The following is a 21,078-nucleotide window of genomic DNA, read 5'->3' as shown; positions in this document are numbered from 1 at the left end:
TGGGCATGGCCCTGAAGAGAAAGCTCAGGTGTCTCGCCACCTTTCCAGCAAACAAGAAAGATGCCCAACATTCAAAACAAAGATGGAGACATTGCAAGATATTGATGTAACAGGGAATCTGAGGATAGTGTGGGAAAATGCTCCTGAGGTAGAAGATTGAAGTAAATTGTATAACACACACAAGAGGCAGAATGGCCTATTTCCAAGGTACTGATGTTCCTATTTCTATCCTTCAAAATTACTTCAATGGCTGTAAAATGGTGTTGGATGTCCTGAGATCATGAAAGGTGCTATAGGAATGCAAGTTCTTTATTTCTGGAAGTGCTGTTAATTACCTACCAGTTACTCCAGCTCCAGCATCTATTAATTATGATACATTCCATAGTTAAACAGCCTGATTGCATTCATGAAGTTTAGCACCTTTGGTAAACCAGGAGAAAGTGAAGACTACAGATATTGGAGATCAGAGTTGAAAAGTTTGGCACTGGAAAAGCACAGCAGGACAAGAAGCATCTGAGGAGCAGGAGCATAGATGTTTCGGGCATGGACCCTTTATCAGGAATGTTGAGGGGGGGTGTTGTGGGAAGCGGGCTCAGAGATAAATAGGAGGGGGTGGGGCTGGGTAGGCAATAGGTGGATGCATGTTGGGGGTGATGGTGATAGGTCAGTGGGGAGGGTGGGCAGATAGATGGGAAGGAAGATGAACAGGTAGGACAGTTCAAGAGGGCAATGCTGTTTTGGAGGGGATTATCTAGAATGAGATGGCGGGAGAGGAGGGGAGGAAACTGGTGAAATCAACGTTGACGTTGCGTGGTTGGAGGGTCCCAAGGCAGAAAATGAGGCATTCTTCCTCCAGGCATCAGGTGGCTTGGATTTTGTGGTGGAGGAGGCTCAGGACTTGTATGTCCTTGGCGGAGTCCTTTGGCAATCTATCAACTATTTTTGCCAGTGGAACTGTACCCAGAAGAAAAACAGAAAATTATTTTTAAAACCATGTATTTATTTTCAAGGAAACTGTTTCAGTGACACACAAACAGTCAGTGGAAAGATGAAAATAATTTATCTTGATTCAGTATCTCATTCGAAAGACAGCATAGCATTCCATCCATACTGCATTGGAGAGAATACTTAATCACCAGATTTGTACCTGTGTTGAAGCTAAAAATTACTGTAAATTTATAATTAGTCAAAAATTTAACACAAACCTTTTTTGCTGGAAATCAGAAATTAAAACAGAAGTGGTGGAAATGCTCAGAAGTGTTGGCAGGAGCATGGCATCATATCTCTCGGTAGACGTTCCCAGGCCTGCTGAGCATTTCCAGCAGCTTCTGCATTTATATATAACTGGCTACCTTGGTATTTTGTAAAATATTGCTTTCAAATGTTGCATAGAACAATAAAAATTATTACTTAAATTACTATTAATAAAGCAGCTTCAACATCACGAAGGTTAAGCATGAGAACAGGGATAGAAATAGACAATATTCTGACAGAATTGCTCAGGATGTTGTCCATTGACTGAACTTTAAGACAGCATGTTGTACCAAATTAGTTTATTATGGGAATGGGGGCCATAGTAATACATCCATCAAGAGCATCCAATTCTGACAAGTTCACTTTTCACTCTCTGGGTCTTCCCACTGCCATAATATGTAGCAAACTAACACTTTCAATACACTTTTCAAACGAATTGCATTAATGCCATAATCTTGTAGGAGGCATGGTACATTGGGGAAACCGAGCAAAGGCTACGACAACGGATGAGTGGGCTCCACACAATAATCAACAGACAGGAGGGTTCCCTCCCAGTTGGGGAACACTTCAGTGGTCCAGGACATTCAGCCTCAGACCTTCAGGTGACCATCCTCCAAGGTGGACTTCGGGACAGGCAGCAGAGGAAAGTGGCCGAGCAGAGGCTGAAAGCTAAGTCTGGTACTCATAGGAAGGGCCTCAACCGGGACCTTGGGTTCATGTCACATTACAGGTGATCACCATTGCACTACACACACACACACAGATATTCCTACACACACATACACACTCTCACATACTCACGGACACAGGTACACACAGACACGCACACAGACACCCACACACAGCCTTATAGTCACACACACTCCCACACTCACACATGCACCCCCTCACAGACTTAAGACACTCTGCACTCACTACACATACACACACTTTCTCACACTCACAACCCCCACCCCAGACAGATACACACACACACAGACAAAGACCCACATATACACATATATTTTGTGTGGTGAATTTGTACTTGCAGAGTTACATTGCACTTTGCTCAAAAACTGCATACATTCATGTCGAACTCTGAGCTCAAAAACTGCATGAATTTATGTAAAACTCTGTTATCTCACTTTATAGATTAGAATCAATCTAAACATCAGGTCATAGACAGAGAACACAAGGGGCTAACACCTTCAACATATTGTCTAGCTATCACCATTGTTAACAGCTAACCCGAGAATGCAACTTTTAAAAAAAGGTTAAAAATCACACAACACCAGGTTATAGTCCAACAGGTTTAATTGGAAGCACACTAGCTTTCGGAGCATCGCTCCTTCATCAGGTGTTACAATCGAACCCTCCACTATCACCTGATGAAGGAGCAGCACTCCGAAAGCTCGTGCTTCCAATTAAACCTGTTGGACTATAACCTGGTGTTGTGTGATTTTTAACTTTGTACACCCCAGTCCAACACCAGCATCTCCAAATCATGTTTAAAAAAAGGGTTTTGTGATTTACACATGAAAGAAGTGAAACTATCACTGTATTCTAACAGATGAAAGGCTTAACAGGCAATCAATTTTTCAATGTATAATTTCAGTTACATCACACTGCAAATTTTTGCTATAAATTCTGTGTAACGATCGAGCCCTCCACTATCACCTGATGAAGGAGCGTTGCTCCGAAAGCTAGTGTGCTTCCAATTAAACCTGTTGGACTATAACCTGGTGTTGTGTGATTTTTAACTATGATCTTGTATTGTTAACAATGTATTTCTTCCCTATTTGTTCCAAGCTTTCTTGCATTTACAGGCTCTTAAAAAAACTGCAGATTCATTTATCTCACAATTCTGGCATTTTCACCCAGTACCCAGTATTTTATGATTGAACCGTGACTATTTCTGTAAAGCTAAGACCTTCCCCAAAATTCAACATTTATGCATTTTCCATTCAGGATCAGAAGCAAGGATACTGGCTCCCAACTATTTTTACAGAGTATCTTTAATGTAGTAAATGCTGTACGATGTCATACAAAGGTGATTATCAGAAGTAAGATCTGCATTAGGTAGTGTTATGACAGGTGACGAAAATGCAGTCGAGAATGTAAATATCTTAATATGGCCAGGAGAAGAGGCGGAGGAGGGAATTTAGTGTTTCGGTCCATAGCTGAATTCATGGCTGATAATACTAAGATGTTAGAAAGAAGGGACAGGCAAGAGATCAGAATTAGAGGAACACAGATACCTTGGAGGGTTGTGAGCTGAAAGAGATTTCAGAGGTCTTGAACAGATATTAATTAAGTCAAATGATCAATTCTTCAATGACAATCTCAAACTTGTCATTTTATGACAGCATTCCAACATGTAGAATGCTGCTACTCAATCTGTTGTCTGCTTGGAACAGTGGAATGAGACTATACTGGTGGACACGGCAAACTGTCTGACTATTGGAATACAATCAAAGTAATAAGTTCGAAATTGCCATTATAAAATTGCGTATCAGATTTATTCAGGGTGCATTGACACACTGTGGGATATGTTCTTGTTACTTTAATCTTGTAGCAGTTAACAACTTTGCACCATTTCTCCAGAAAATCTACAAAATGTATTTTGTTCATAGTCCTTTTGTTCTCCCACTTTGTGGTTTGAAAACCTGCCTTGGTGGCTGGCTTGGTTATAATTGCACATGAACGGGTTTAAGGAAGCAAAGCACCCTGATAATGCTTAAGGATTGAGAGGAAGCACTAATGTAAGCAAGCAACATTTTTGTTTCGACAGAGTGAGCACTTTGTGGCCAGAAGCAGTATCAATATACACCGCAACTCTTAATCCCTATCGCAAATAACTTCCAGATGCACAATTCGCCACCATCAGTCTGCTGGAGCTGCCCTCCACAGATGGCACTCTATGAGGGGGGTCTGTGAGCAACATCGGGAGCATTTTACTAATCGTTCATTTCCAATCATCCTGAAGGGGAACTTTTTATTCATAAAATCTTTTTCATCTCTGTCTCTTTGATTAGGAGAGGAGATAATCACTAAGTCATGTGCTCTCATGAGAAGGGGCAAAGAAAAGGGATTGGTAGGGGGTCAGTTTTTAACATGTGCCTGACTGCAAGGAAACAATTTTTTTTTTAAAAAGTGCAGAACAATAAGAGTCTTAACAGGTTCCAGTTGAGCATGAGCAGCAGTGCATAAATAGGAAAGTGTAGGATGGATTGGGCATGCATGATGAATCAAACTAACTCACTTCCTCAGTTGCAGCCATTACCCATGGAAGTGTGAGCTTAGCAATTAAAAAAAATACGTTCAATTAAATTATGCTTGTTGGACAAACTGAACAATCAGCCTAGGATCATCAAAGAAAAAATATTTCATTTGTGTCTCAATCTGCAGCGTTTTCATTTTGTGTAAATTTGTCTTGCATAAGAATCCTTCAAAATTTATGTAAGAATGATCCTTGTTTTGGTGCAATGTTTAGCTGCATATGACAAGTGTAAGGTGTTCACCCAATATCTACAGTTCACCTCGCATTATTAAAACAGATTACTTCATCATTTGTATCATCAATATTCGTGGGAGCTTGCTGTGTACAAATTGGTTTCTGCGTTCAATGGTCACTGAAATTGGAACAATAACTTCATGTTGCAACCTCCTGAGACAGTGAAAAATGCTATAGAAATGCAAATCTTTCTTTCCTTAGCCAGTTCCCAAAAAGCATTGAAAGCATGATAAATGTAAGGTAAGAGATAGCTGATTGAAGTGTTCGGATGTAGTCACCAACTACAGAACAAAACTTCTGACTGTTCATGAGCATTAAAAGAACTGCTGCCAAGAATAATTTCCTGTCTTAACTTTGCACCCAGCAGCTTGTTATTTGTAGAATAGAAGCTGAATAATTAAAAGCTTTTTTTTCTCCAACTTCATGTCTCATTGATATCTTTGGTAGGGTTTCTTGGTTGACGTGATACGACACACATGAAATAATACTTTTGTTTCAATCAGTATGGTAGCACATGACGTGATAATCTTTGTTTTCAAGCTTCTTTTGTGTTTTGCCTACCTTTCAAATTTGATGATTATTCTGTGTTACAGACTGTTGAAACAGCAGCTCCTTTTTATTCATTCAAATCTACACATGGTGAGTGTTAGGGATATTTTCAAGTTCTATCTTGTTTACACCCAAAATAAATGATCATGGCTTCTTGAAGGGTAATTGACCTTCATTAGCTCTCCATCCAGCGAATGATGAGCTTAAAATTTTCATTGACAAGTTCCAACCCAATTTCTCCCCAGTCTGAACTCTATAACAAGGCCCAGCCCTATACTCTCAAAGAACTCAGTATTCTTCCACAATTCTGAACTCTTCAGTACTTCCAACTTGCTTCACCTTCCACTTGCTGCCTAGGTGACAAGGTTTGGAACTTTCTTCTCTAAACCTATCTACTTCCTACATGTCTCTTTTTTTCATATATTCAAGAACAGTATGCAGAAAATCAATTAATTGATAATTATCACATTTGTAGGAGTTTTCTTTGTGAAAGCATGTTTCACAATAACTGTATTTCCTCCATAAAAGTGACTAAAGGTTTTTCATCAGCTGTGAAGTGCTTTGGAACATCCTCAACTTGTGATGGCTAATGAACTAGGAAGCTGGGCTATGTCACTCTGATTCTTCATTCATTTGTGATAAAAGTGGAAACGACAGGCTGAGGTGGTTCTGGCTAGGTTATTGGGCTATCAAAATGACTCCTTTTTTTAAGTAGTGTCTAATGACACTGAACCAGATTTGTTGGGTCACAGGCTGAGCGAGGTTGACTTCACCCAGTGTTGTGACTTGACCTTGACTTTTCCTGGGATGGAAGCTTTAAGAACGTAGTCTCAATTCTGGCAAGATTCCTGCTGTCAAATGTGAAGCTTCCACATTACTCAGAATCCGGAATGTTCTCTCTTAAGCAGCAAACAAAGCATTGATCTGTAAAGCTGATGAGATTGCAGATACAGAACAAGCAAATGATTTCAAAGTTGAGTTCCCCAAATTCTCAGGTTTGTGGGACAATAAAGACACAGAATCACATATCCCTCCAAACATTTCCTTTCCATGTCCCTGTCCAAATATCTTTTATATGTTGTAATTATACTCATCTCTACCACATACTCTGGCAGTTCATTCCATATATGTACCAGCCTTTGTTTGAAGAAATTGCCCCTCAGATCCCTTTTAAATCTTTCCCTTCTCACCTGAAACTATTGCACACTAGTTTTGGACTCCCCTACTCTGTGGAGAATACCTTTATTGTTGACCCATCTACAACTCTCATGATTTTTTAAACCTCAATAAGGTGACCCCCTCAGATTCCAAGGTTCCAGGGAAAAATGTCCTAGCCTATCCAGCCTCTCCTTATAACGCAAACCCTCCAGCCTCAGTAACATTCTTGTAAATTTTTTCTGCACCTTTTCCAATTTAATAACATTTTCCCTATAGCAGGGTGACCAGAATTGTGCACAGTACTCCAAATGTGACCTCACCACTGTCTTGTACTGCCACAACATGACATCCCAACTCCTGTACTCAATGAAGTCAAGTGTGCCAAATGCCTTCTTTACCACCTTGTTTACCTATGTTGCCACTTTCTAGAAAATATGTACCTGTACCCTTCACTCTCTCTGTTAAATCACACTCTCCAGGGCCCTACTATTAAATATGTAAGTCCTGCCCTAGTTTATCTAACCAAAACGTAATATCTCACAGTTATCTGAATTAAATTCCATCTGCCACACCTCGGCCCCTTAGCCGACTGATCAAGATATCATTGTATGCTTAGATAACCTTCTTCACTGTCCACTAAACCACCAATTTTAGCGTCATCCGACTCTCATGTTCTCAACCGAAATTGTTTATATAAACGCCAACAGCAGTGGACCCAGCACCAATCCTTGTGGTACATCACTGGTCACAGGCCTCCAATCTGAACAACCCACTACCACCACCCTCTGTCTCCTACCATCAAGCCAGTTTTGTATCCATTGATTAGCTCTCCCTAGAACCCATGTGATCTATCCTTACTAACCAGTCTACCATGGGGAAATTTATCAAAGTCCTTGCAAAGGTCCACGTAGACAACATCTACTGCTCTACCTTCATCTACCTTCTTGGTCATCTCTTCAAAAAGCTCAAGCAGGTTTCTCTATCTCTATCTCTCTCTCTCTCTCTGTTGTACAACTCTATGACTCTAAATTTGTGAGATACAATTTCCCACACACAAAACCATGCTAACTGTCCCTAATCAGTACTTGCTCTTCTCTAATATTAGGAGCTAGCTTGCACTCATATTTCATCTTCTCCCTCCTTATGTTAGTTGTCCTCTGTTGGCTTTTAAAGGCTTCCCAATCCTCTGGCTTCCCACTAATCTTCACCACATTGTATACTTTTTCGTTTGCTTTTATGGCATTCCTGACTTTCTTTGACAGCCACCATTGCCTCGTCCTCCCCTTAGTATATTTCTTCTTCCTTAGGATGAATTTCTGCTGTGTCTCCCAAATTACCCCCAGAAATTCCTCTCATTGCTGCTCCACCATCTTCACTGCTAGGCTACCCTTCCAATCAACTTTGGCCAGCTCCTGCAATGTGCCTTTGTAGTAGCTATCAATGCAATACAGCACTAATAATTTGAACAACACAAATGTCACTGACATTGATGACCGATTCGTCTTCATTGGGAGATTTATACACCAAGAGCTCTTCAACTTGGGATTCTTCAAAGAATACCACATTGAAGAATTACAAAGTGTCCTGCAAGGGTGAAACAATCAGTCCGATTGCCAGGTATCACTCACTCTGGAAATGAAATTATTTCTAATTGCATTCCACTGGTTATTAACAAGGGGAAAAAAAACTCATATTTTTCTCTTCTCTGTGAAGGTCAATGGATAAGTTGGGAGTGGATTTATTCCAGTTCAAAGAGTAGACCTTCATTATTATCATCGATTATTAGTCAAGGTGGATTGAAGTCAACCATTTGCACAGCACTCCAGTAGATGCTGTAAGATAATCTACTCAACACATGGAATTATGGACATTATCGTATCAATCAATGGCCCACGGTTTGGTAATGAGCACATTAGGTGGTTCACTATCATCAAGGTAATGGAGAAACTGAGCAAGGAGTTTGGACAATTCAATAATTACTGAAGAGAAGGAAAGATTTGAATCTTGCACTATTAAGTTACCAACCCTTGCCACCACTGGATAGGACATTGAGAACATTATTTCCACCTCTTTCTCGGCCATTAACGTTACACATTACTGAAAATGATCACAACAGAGTGAAACAGCACAAGGACTAGCAATGAGACAATCTTGCTCTAAGCTTCAATAAAAGGCTCTGAGCACAAGGGATTGTTAAAAACCTCTTGTACAGAGCACAAGAGTTACTGGTGTGGGAGGGATAAGAAATCAACAGAAAGAAGGAATGCCTACAGTAAAAACACCACAACCGACACCATATATGATAAAGATGTGTCATAGGATTATAAGGAGAAACCAATAGAAACTTGAAACTATTCCTCAAATGAGGAGGAAGAAGAAAGATCTGCAACTAACCAGGATGAGTCAAATCCCAGGTTGAAATTTGGCTTGATGGAACTTTGTTTATGAAATGATGGTGTCTATGCGATAAATGCATGCAAGGTAGCATTCTTATTTTGAAGTTTTTTAAGCGATGGAAACAAAGATATAATAGAATAAGCTGCTATTTATTTACAACACAAATTTAAAGATTTTCAAACACATGGTAACATTTAAATCCCATTTATCCCAAAATACTCCTTTATAGATCCCAAAATACTCCTTTACAGCTTCTCAAATCACCCTGCTGAAAAGCAACTTTTATATGTAGTCACACCAGAGAAAAACCACCTTCTGTAACACCTCTACGGATTTAATTTCACGTTGACTTTCCAACCTGGAAAATCCAATAGCCTCTTCCTACAGTTTTTATACACCTGAACCAAAACATTTCCATCTTCAAATGAACTCCTTCAAAGATTTTTCCCAAACATTCCTGGCCTGAAACCATTATAAAACTCTTGCTACAAAGTAATCTGTTTTTACTATCTCCCCCCTTTCTAAGGAAGACTGTTTTATAAATATATCTTCAACCAAGATTCCTACAGAACTGCCCCAAACTGAAACCAATAAAAAAACTTTTATATTCAAGCTATGAGAATTCTCCCTTAAGCTTAAGAAAAAAAAGACCAGACATTTCTGACTGAAAACTTGATCCATAATTGTTTACCTTGCTCATTGTAAACTCTCCTAATTTAAAAAGACATATTGATCCTGGAGAGGTTACATTTCTCAAACAATTCGTAAAGAAATCACCATGGCTACAGAAATAATTACCAGCAAACTATTAAGCACTTCAGATGTGCTGAAAAATCTATACATCACTGATTCAAAATTCAGAAAAACAACCTTAAAGATAAATGATATTAAAACATATAAAAATTACATACTTACATGACTGAGAGACATATCGAATAATGTGATTAATATCAGAAGCATACATAATGATACTGAGAATGTAATAATGGTGTTTGAGTCACATGGTAGATGAGGGAGAACTGGGAGCAGAAAGTCTGACTTAGTGTGAAGTGAATGTGTGTAGAGATCAAGCTGTAAAGAAAGAGTTATTGCAAAGAATTCGATAGATTCCAGCAACAAAAAAACGGCCCTTGATCCTAACTTTGAAACATCTTCCTGGGTTAGACCTGGGTGCTGTCACTGGCTCAGCTCCTCCAACCTCACTTGTAACCCAGGACACTCACTGGACCCCAAATCCTCTGAGCGCAGCTGCACATTGTTGCTCTGTTGCACAATACATGTGTACAGAATAAACAAAAAGGTAGAGAAAAGAAATATAGGACAAATAGCGACCCAGGGAAGTCAGCTCCAGGATGCATGATGGAAAGCTAAATACTGTGATAATCATGAGACCCGTGGTCACCCCGTGCTGCCTTGCTACAGATTTTAAAAAGCCAGAGGAATCTAACTATTAAGGAAAAGATTGCAAGCTCCAAAGGTGAGTCTGCGGAGACAGAAATGGGAGCAATAAAGATCTTTGCTTCAAGGGTCATTCCCTCCATCAAAAGATATTGGGACTTGACCATTGCTACCTCAGGTCTACCTTTACCTTTCCCTTATGCTCCTACTGTTTGAAATACTTTCAAAATAACTGCATATTGCTGCAATAGAATGCGGGTCATGTGTGTTCTCCAAACCAAAGGTTACTTTAAATTGGAGGTTACACTAGTTGGGCCCACTGGTTATGTTCCAGTTGAGCCTGCTACACCCGTCCTTGACTAACTTTATCAGTAGAATTCTCTATTGCCTTCCCCCTCATTTAGCTTCCCTTTAAATGCATCTATACTATTCCACTCAACTGCTCCCAGTAGTCTCGAGTTCCACACACACCCCGATCACTCTTTGGGTAAAGGCATTCTTTATTTCTGAATTTCCTACTGGATTTCTTGGTGTCTGTTTAAATAGCTGCATTCACTTTACTGCACAACAGAAAACGTTCTCTCTGCAATCACTCTGACAAAACGTTTCATTATTTTCACGGCCTGTCCCCCTTCAGTCATCTGTTTTTGGAAGAGACACATCCTGATCACACTTTACCATCAGGTATAATCTCAAAGCCTGCTATTATCTAAGGAAATCTTTCTTGCACTGTCTGCTACATCCATTTTTATAATACGGTGACCAGAACTGTATACAAATGTGATCTAACCAAGATTCTATAAGATTTTGACATGTGGTGGAGTAAAAGAAACCTCGAAGTATCCTTCCAAAATGTGGTCAACTTATACACCAAGATCAATTTGTTGTGATGTAAGGTTGAAGCTAACTTTAGAATTCACTCCTTTTCCAGGGGCTCATTTCTGTTCAATATTCATTATGCATGGTCTGTTAGTCTGTTCTGTGCAGGCATCTAACCTGCCATGCACCTTCTTGTCAATAAAACCTATATTGTCTCATGAATTCATGATCTGACTTCTAAGGTGAGTAAAACATGTCTCTCTGAGGGGAAATATTGAGGCTGACCACTCAGACAAGTGAAGCATTTCTTAACTGAAAAGGGCGAGGGCATTAACTTAAATGTTGAGTATAAGCTTAAACTTGATCTTTAGTGCCAATAAAAGGGGGCCATCTTATGCGCTGGATCAATTTAAATACTACAATCTGTGGCAACCTCTCCTAGATTCTATTGTTCCAGAAAGAACCCCTCCGGGGCCTGGATTTTTATTGCTATTTTAAATTATCTGTGCTCTTTTTCTCACAGATGTCTTTGGTCCTTAAAGCCATTTAAATTCTTATTTTCCAAGTGAACCTTAAGGTCAAAATCTTCCACTCTGCAAGGTGTTGACTTTTGTGATGGGAAGGGCATTTAATGATGTGGGATGTTAAATCTTGCCACCTTCCCAACCTCCACCAGAATGAATTGAAAGACCAGGAAGTTCATGGTGAACGTCTCTGCCTTCCATTGATTGTGCTTCTTAGGTGCCAATTAAGTGCCAGGACAAGGGCTCAACCCATCACCACTGGGCCTAACCTATTTGAATGATAGCTCAAACTGTGCTGGCTGTTTATTACATCAGGGCTGTGGGGAGAGTCATTCCATCAAATCAGTGCCCTCTTGAGGATATTGAGGATCTGGACATTGGGAAAGTGAGCATATGAACTACTGACTTCCTTTTGGCTGGCAGCTCTTGCTAATCAGGATCTACACCCAGGATTTCATTCCCATCTTCAAGCCTGCCCCTGCCTGATCTGTGTTCTTTTTGGCAGGTCTTTCCAAAAACAGGCAAAGCTGGTCTTCTATTGTCTTGCTGAGAGCCCTGATGCCATAACAACAATCTATCCCGGAAAACTAAAAAAGTGGAGCAGAAAGTTTGAAATAATCCCATGTCATGTGCAGTTTGCTTGCATAAGCTTTGGTGAAGGAGCAGGAAGATTTATTAAAATGACACCAAGGATGAAAGACTTCAAATATGAAAGTCAAGAGGCTGGGAATGTCTGCCTTGGAACAGAAAAACTTCAAAGGAGCTTCAAAGTGATGCATTCTAATATAAGAAGAAACTATGTTGGCAAGAGGGTCAGTAACCAAAGAACAAAAGGAAATCCACATTAATTAATTAGTAAATGAACCAGAGGGGAGATGAGTATGCACTTATTGTTCACATAGAGTAGTGCTGACCTGGAATGCACTGCCTAAAAAGGCAGTAGAAACAGCTTCAACAGGAATTTCCAAAGGAATATATGTTTGAAAAGGAATTGTTTGCAAGAAATGGAAGTTTGTAGAAATATTGGGGAAGGAATAAAGTATGGATTCCTGGGAAACTCTTCCAAAGAGCCATCACAGTTATGAAGGGTCAGATGGTCTCCTTTGGTGCTGTATAATTCTATTACATGCTTCAATTAAATATATGCTCAGTAACCTCCTGTGAGGCTGAGATGACTGAGTTTTTCTATTAATTAACATTGGCGGTGAGCTGGTGGTACTATTCCTAAACTAGTAATCCAGAGGGCCACGGAATGTTCTGGGAATAGTGGAAGTTGAATTCAATAAAACTCTGGAATTACAAGCCTAACATTGACCATCAAACTATTGTTAATTTTTAAATTTCATTGAGTTTGACTACTTCCTTTAGGATGTGGGCTGCGTATAACTCCAAGCAGATTGTGATGTCTTCGCCTCTTAAGTGAAATGGCCTAGGAACTGCTACAAAGTCTCAAAAAAGCAATGAAACTGGATGGACCATTTAGCATCAACTAAAGCACCAGAGCCAACAATGGTAACACAGCCCTGTCGATCCGACTCCTTACCAACTGTCTCACAATATTCAACCAACTACCTGAGCATATTCACACTCACAGAATCATATCTGACAGACAATGCCCCAGACAATATTGATGCCATCCTTGGCAGAACAGACCCAGCAGAGATAGCAGCACAGTGGTGTACAGTTGGAAGTGAGTTACCCTAGCACTCTTCAACATTGTCTCCAGCACCCATGAAGTTTCATGGCATCGTGACAAACTGGGCAAGTAAATCTCCTGTCAATTACCATGTACTAGCACCAACCCCCACTGATGAAGCAGTCATCTTCCATGTGGAACAAGGCACTGAGAATGATCAGAGAGCAAAATGAACTGCCAGAAACATAAAAGACCAAACTGAGTCTCGAAGGATTTCACTGCTAGACTGGGTCTACAGCAGCTGTTGACGAAACCAACAGGAGTGAAAATCATATTTACCACATGCTCAAAATTTGCCTGCTGCAGCTTTTTTGTTCATAACGGTATCTATAAAAGTGACCGTCACACAGTCCTTGTGGAAAGGAAATCCTGTATTCACGTTGATCCATCATGTTGTGTAATACTGCCACTATAGTAAATTGGAGAGACTTCAAACTGGTCTAGGCTGGGTATCTATGAGGCCCAATGTGTCATTAGTAGTGGATGAATTGGACTCCAACACAATCTGCAGTTTCATGCCTTGGCATATCTCCAATTCCATCATTACCATCAAGCCAGAAGATCAATGCTAGTTCAAAGAACAGTGAAGGAGGTGCCCTGTGCAGCACAAAACATACCTAAAAATGAATTGTCAACCGAGCAAAGCAACAAAACAGGATCACTTGTATGTCAAACAGAATAAGGAGCAGGTGATAGAGAGGGCTAAGCACTTCAACAACCAATGGATCAACCATGAACTGTGATGGACAATTAAACAATTTAGTGGAGGAGGAAATTCCACAAATACCCCATCCTGAATAATGGCAAAGTCCAGTATATCAGTGCATAAGATAAGGCTGACATATATATGCAACAGTCCTCTGAATGGATGAGCCATTTCAGCCTCCTCCAGAGGTCCCAGCATCACAAAGGTCAGTCTTCAGCCAATTTCATTTACACCATGTGATATCAACAAACAGTTGGAAGCAATGGATCTGCAAAGGCTGTGGGTTTTGATGACATTCCAGAAATAGTACTGAAGATCTGTGCTCCAGAGCCTATTGTGTCCCCAGCCGGCTGTTTCAGTACAGCTACAACATTGACATCGACCCACATTGTGGAAAATTATCCAGGTTAATCTTACACACAAAAAATGGGTCAAAATTGATCCATCCAATTACCACTCCATCAGTCTATTCGATCATTTGTAAAGTGATAGAAGTTGTCAACAATAGTGCTAGCAAGCAGAACCTATTTAGGAATAAACTGCTCACGATGCTTAGTTTAGCTTCCCCCTTGGTATCTCAGTTCCTGTCTTCATTACAGCCTCGGTTTAAATATGGAAAAAAGAGCTGAAATCCAGAGGTAAGTTGAGAGGGGCTGCTCTTGACATCATGGCCACATTTGACCGAGTGTGACATCAAGGAACACTAGCAAAACTGGAGTCAATGGGTATCAAGGATGAAACTTTCTGGTTAGAGTTGTACCTGACACAAAGAAAGACGGTTATGGTTGTGAGAAATCAGTCATCTCGGCTCTGGGACATCTCCGCAGGAGTCCTAGGCCCAACTATTTTCATCTGTTCCATCAATGGCCTTCCCTATCACAACATCAAAAGTGGCGATGTTTGCCAATGATTGCATAATATTCAGCTCCATTTGTGACTCCTAGATACTGAAGCAGTTCATTTTTGACTGCACTAAGATCTGGACAATGTCTCAGCTTGGGCTGACAAATTGTATGTAATATTTGGTGGTCAGGCAGCATCAGAGGAGCAGGAAAATCAATGTTTTGGGCAAAAGCCCTTCATCAGGAATAGAGGCAGGAAGCCTCCAGAATGGAGAGATAAATAGGGGTGGGGGGGGGGTGTGGCTGGGGAGAAGGTAGCAGAGCGTACAATAGTTGAATGGGGGTGGGGATGGAGGTGATAGGTCAGAGAGGAGGGTGGGGGAAGGTAGTAAAGTGTACAATAAGTGAATGGGGGTGGGGTTGGAGGTGATAGGTCAGAGGGGAGGGTGGAACAGATAGGTGGGAAGGGAAATTGGCAGGTAGGACAGTTCATGAGGATGGTGCTGAGCTGGAAGGTTGGAACTGGGGTAAGGTGGAGGGAGGGGAAAAGAGGAAATTGGTGAAGTTCACTCCTCCTTCCCACTGCCAATCTTCTTTCTCACCTATCTGCTCCACTCTCCTCTCTGACCTATCACCTTCATCCCCAACTCCATCCACCTATTGTACTCTTGGCTACCTTCTCCCCAGCTCCACCCCCCGTCCCATTTATCTCTCTACCCCAGAGGCTCCCTGCCTTCATTCCTGATGAAGGGCTTTTGCCCGAAACGTCGATCTTCCTGCTCCTTGGATGCTGCCTGACCTGCTGTGCTTTTCCAGCACCACTCTAATCTAGACTCTGATCTCCAGCATCTGCAGTCCTCACATTTGCCCAGCAACTGAATTGGACTATATATACACATGTATGTGTGTACATATACACATACACCTACAACAGCAGGTCAGAAGGAACAAATCTTACCGTGAGCAACTCACCTCCTGACTCTCCAAAGCCTGTGCACTATCTACAGAGCACAGGTCAAGAGTGTGATGGAATACTCCCCACTTACCTAAACAGGTGCAGCTCCAACAACATTAAAGAAGCTTGACATCATCCAAGACCTGTTCGGTTAGCTGCACATTCTATTACCAACACTCAGTGACAACTGTGTGTACTATCTATAAGATGGACTAAGAAGTTCACCAAGTGCCTTTAGACAGCACCTTAGAACCTTTGACTACTGCCATCTAGAAGGAAAGGGCAATAGAAATATGGGAACATTGTTACTTGCAAGTTTCCCTCCAAGCCACTCACCATCATTGTTCCTTCACTCTTTGTCAAACAATCTGAAGGACTTGACTCAGTCGTGCTGAGAGGATGTTTCCCTGCATGAGGAATCCACAACTAGGGGTACAGCTTAAAAATAAAGGATCTCCATTTTAAGTCAATGATTTAAAAAAATTCTTCTCTCACACTTTTTCACTCAGAGGGTGGTGCGTGTCTGGAATGAGCTGCCAAAAGAAATGGTGGAGGATGGTACAATTACAGCATTTAAAAGGCATCTGGATGGATATACGAATTGGAAGGATTTAGACAGATATGGACCAACTGCTAGCAAATGGGACTAGATTAATTTAGGATATCTGGTAGGCATGGATATGTTGGACCGAAGGGTCTGTTTACATGCTGTATGTCTCTATGGCTCTGTGTCATGTAATGTACTATTTTACATGGTGTCACCAATGTAAAGAGAGCAAAATGTTTTCTTTTTCCCTCCTTAAATCTAACTTTTAAAATACTCCTTAAAATATACCTCTTTGACCAAAGTTTTGGTTACTTCTTCTAAGATCTCTTATTTTAATGTCCAGTTTTATCTGATAAAGGGACATTCTACGCTAAAGATACCATATGCACCTAATTTTCATGTTGTTTCACATTGCCATAATATAGACCATTATTTTATATGTTTTACATTACAGAATTCTTTTACATGTTCAAATAATAAAGATATATTTTCTTAACTCATAAAATTGCCCAGTTTAATAGAAATTTGATCATCAAAACAGTTACAGTAGCAAACATGAATGATAATGAACTTGCTATTGGTGTAATTAAAAGTAGTATTTTTCATGAAGAATCTTTGTTCAAATAAAGACATATTTCTATAGCACATTTTATAATGTCCCAAAGTACTTTATAATTAAGTAATACTCCAGGGATCTAGTAATATGGTAATGACCAGATAGTCTGATGTTTATTGAGGGGTGTATATTATCCAGAACCTTGGAATAATTGCTCTGCTCTGCTTTGAAATAAGCCCTTTTACCTCCACCTGCCAGTGTAGATAGGGCCTTCAGGAAATGTTGCATCCAAAAGGTAACACTTCTGACAGCTCAGCTCTCCTGTGGTACTGCAATGGACTGTCTGCCTTAGTGTTCAAATTGCTGAAGATGGAATAGAACCTTCTGATTCAATTGGGAGATTGATGCCATCTGAACTACAGCTGATGAAAGACAAAATTGAGATTAATAAACTTGCAGAATGATTGCATTGCAACAAGATCATTCCCAATAACGTTTTGTGGATCCTATCATAAGAAATGTTTATCCCAAATTCAGGCCAAGTGAAACTTTGCAGTGGTCGAAATTACACTCAGTCTTCTGAACCTACTCTGTCTGAGGTGGTTTGCATGAACACCCATCCTCCTCAGATTCAGCCTAAAAGGTCCCATGGCATCTTTTTGAAGAGGGGTGAAGAATTATCCTTGGCATCCTGGCTAATACTTATGCCTCAATCAATCTCAAAAAGATTAATATTTACTACTGCTTACTGTTTGTGAGAGTTAAGGTGCACACATTGGGTACTGCAGTTCCTACATTACAAGTGACTGCACTTCAAAGTCCTTCAATAGCTGCAGTGTACTTTGGGACATCCCATGATCATGCAAGGTGTTAATGCATGTCTTTCTCTATTTTTCTTTCTGATTATTGAGGGCAGATTTACTGTGAATACAGCCAATATTGACTTTTTATTACAAGTAGAGTCATAACCCAAGGGTTAAATACTTCAAATTATACAAGACATTTCATCAACTATGTACTTTTACTAAACATAAACTATGATTAACATTGATTAAGATGTGCTTTGTGGATTATTGGATATTATCCAGTGATTAAGCTGTAAAGAATTAAGTCAATAATTTTCTAATCTGAAATCCCAGATAATTTGGTTTTTGTTTACTAAGGTATGTTTTATAGTCAAGACAGGCAAATGATTAGTTTTCAAAAGAGTCAGGGGATTAAATGTATGAAATGAGTTTCGCAATTTAAGATTAATGCCCATGGAGAGATAAGTTAGTAGACACTTGCTTTCATGGAGAAAGAAGGAATGTCTGCAGATTACAATTTTTGTAAGGAATATTTAACTCTTTACATTTATCTGCATCCACATGTTTTAGATTTACTCCCATAATAGTTCTCTTAAGGTCAAACAAAATAAATAATTTGTAGTAGAGAAGTACCACCAATTTTGTGCTATGAGGGAGGGTGGCGTTTTTTTAAAGCCCTCAGGACTAAATGTGATAGAGAAGTCCTGTTTTCTTAGGTCTTCAGATATTGTTACATTCATTAACTTGGTAACATAAAAAAAAATTAGTTGTTGCAACTAAAGTCAGAGATGAAATCTCTTAATGGACCACTATTTATAAAGTGGGTACATATTTTTAACATTTGTAACAGCTCTGAAGATTTTTACTTCTCTGACTGATTGCTGCATCTTCTTTGGGTGTCTTTGGGGTTATTCATTATTGGTTCAGATGTTCAAAAGACAGAAAATCAGCTGGATGGTGTTTGCACAGAATCTATCCTGAAAATTGCATTGTAATAATCCAATTTTAGTGTAAATAGTTCATTGTGCAGATTCATTGTAAAATAATGATGTACAAATAGAAGTGTGTAGTGGGACAATAATGCATCCTTTTGAATTGTATAGTTCATGCCAGTGTACATGATTTACCTCTCCATAATTATTTATATATATATATATATATATTGCATACAATATACAGCAATGCAGATAAAATGTGCATGGCATTCATCTTACCAATAAAATAAATTGTACATAAACTACCTGTGATGTTGCTTTACTCATTTTTTGGAATGTAGGCATCATTTGTAATGCAAGTGTTTAATGCCCATCTCTAATTTCTCTTCCAAAGGTAGAACTGAGCTAACTTCTTGTTCCATTGTAGACTGTGCACTGCCAGAGATAGCTTTAAGACATTTACTCAAGGACAAGTAAAAATGGTGCCATATTCTCAAGTCAAAATACTGTTTAACATGGAAGAGAAGTTGAAAATCGTAATGTTATCCCATGTGTGTTGCCCTTGTTCTTTTAGCTGGTAAAGTACATTCACTTGAAACACATTATGCAAATTATATTGTATCATATACATGTATATTTTGTGGTTGTAATTATGAGATATTGACAGCATATGCCAGCAACATTTTATGGAACTGACTGCAACTTATGGTGTTAGCATATGAACAGTTCGTCCTCCTTTTCAAGTTTATCTGATGTTTCTGCTGGTGATACCCTGTTCCTCCACAGAGTGCACTATTGCAATTTGTGGAGATGCAATTTCAAAGTAAATTACTGATTTTATTGGAACTTATTATAGACTATTATCACTCTAAAACTACTGAAAAGTGTTGTATTAAATAAGGTGGAATGGAGCTTTTAATGGCATATGTAACATAAAATATGCTAAGCAACCTTTCTTGCCCTGGAAAATAATATTTTATTGTTTGCAGTTTATCTTCTACCTTAATTCCTGTACCCCAATCTTTTTCTCTCTCTGTAAAATGATTAAGGTCTGAAGGGAAACCAGTGCTGTTTACTCTTCAGTTTGCTGTCTGTGAGAATCCATTAATCAGATTGATTGGCCAGCCTGCTTGATGATGTCACTGCTCCTGGAGGACAAAGATCCCTTAGAGTTAGTGGTAGAAGCAAATTGCCATTGCAGTTGGAGAATTCCACACTATAGAGCTTTCAGTGGGCAGAACCTCTCTCCACCATTGCAAATCAAAGAATACTGTATATTACAATATATATTTCTTATACATAATACATGCTAAATATACAATGTATATTTATGGAATCCCTACATATGGAAAGCAAATGGAATCCTGGCATTTATAGCATTTCTACAGTGTGGAAACAGGCCTTTCGGCCCAATAAGTCCACACCGACCTTCCAAAGAATAACCCACCCAGACCCATTCCCCTGCCCTATATGTACCCCTGACTAATGCACCTAACCTACACATCCCTGAGTATTATAGGCAATCCACTTAACTGCACATCTTTGGATTGTGTAAGGAAACCGGAGCACCTGGAAGAGAATGTGCAAACTCCACGCAGACAATCACCCAGGCCTGGAATTGAACCCAGGTCCCTGACATTGTGAGGCAGCGCAAGTTGCATATAACACAATATGTCAACAATGTTGTGACAACTACAGGATGGGAAAACCTGGGCTGATACCTACAAATTTTACTTTTGTATGGTTTACACTGGTCTAGATACTACAGGGATATTTTGCAACACACAAAAGAACACAGCTGTGCAGACACAGTAACTTTATGTGCAAATTTTATTTTCATTTTTAGAAAGCCTAATTCAAATTAATTGCTGTTGATTTATAGTTGAGATGGTTTGATTTATAAAATAGAGCTTCGCTTCTGAATTTCTTTCCACTTTTTGCAAGTGAAAATGTTAAGTATTTTGACTCTACTAAAGTGAACTACCTGAATGACTTAAGAATAGAGGTTCAAATCTGGGTGAGATTCCTTATTTCCAAAACAGAACAGACAAAAATTTGCCTCTTTCCATTCCAGGAATTTTTCCATCTGGCATTCTGATGCAGTGTCAATCTCAACAGATGAAGTCCAGCAGACCACAACTAGCACTGGAGTGGAATGTCACAGGAGCCATACCCAGTTATCCAGAAAAGATATTGCAGTAAATAAATAGTCTGAAGGTCTCAAAACCTCTTTGATAGCGATTGAAAGAAAGGTATGTAAGGTGGGTTGGCAGGTGGCTGTTATGTAGTTATGTTTAGTAAAGCCTGTTAGTGTTCATTTACAAAAGTATGAATCTGATCTTAAAATAATTCTCTCCCTAAACCTGTTCACCTCTATATTTCACTCTCTCATCCTTATGGTGCTCACAGTAGCCTCTGACCAATCTTTAGGGCACTTATCCTA

Source organism: Chiloscyllium punctatum, chromosome 5 (genome assembly GCF_047496795.1).
Source record: "Chiloscyllium punctatum isolate Juve2018m chromosome 5, sChiPun1.3, whole genome shotgun sequence".
NCBI classification, from domain to species: Eukaryota; Metazoa; Chordata; class Chondrichthyes; order Orectolobiformes; family Hemiscylliidae; genus Chiloscyllium; species Chiloscyllium punctatum.
The sequence above is the reverse complement of the archived record's forward strand: the minus strand, read 5'-3'. Positions refer to the sequence as shown.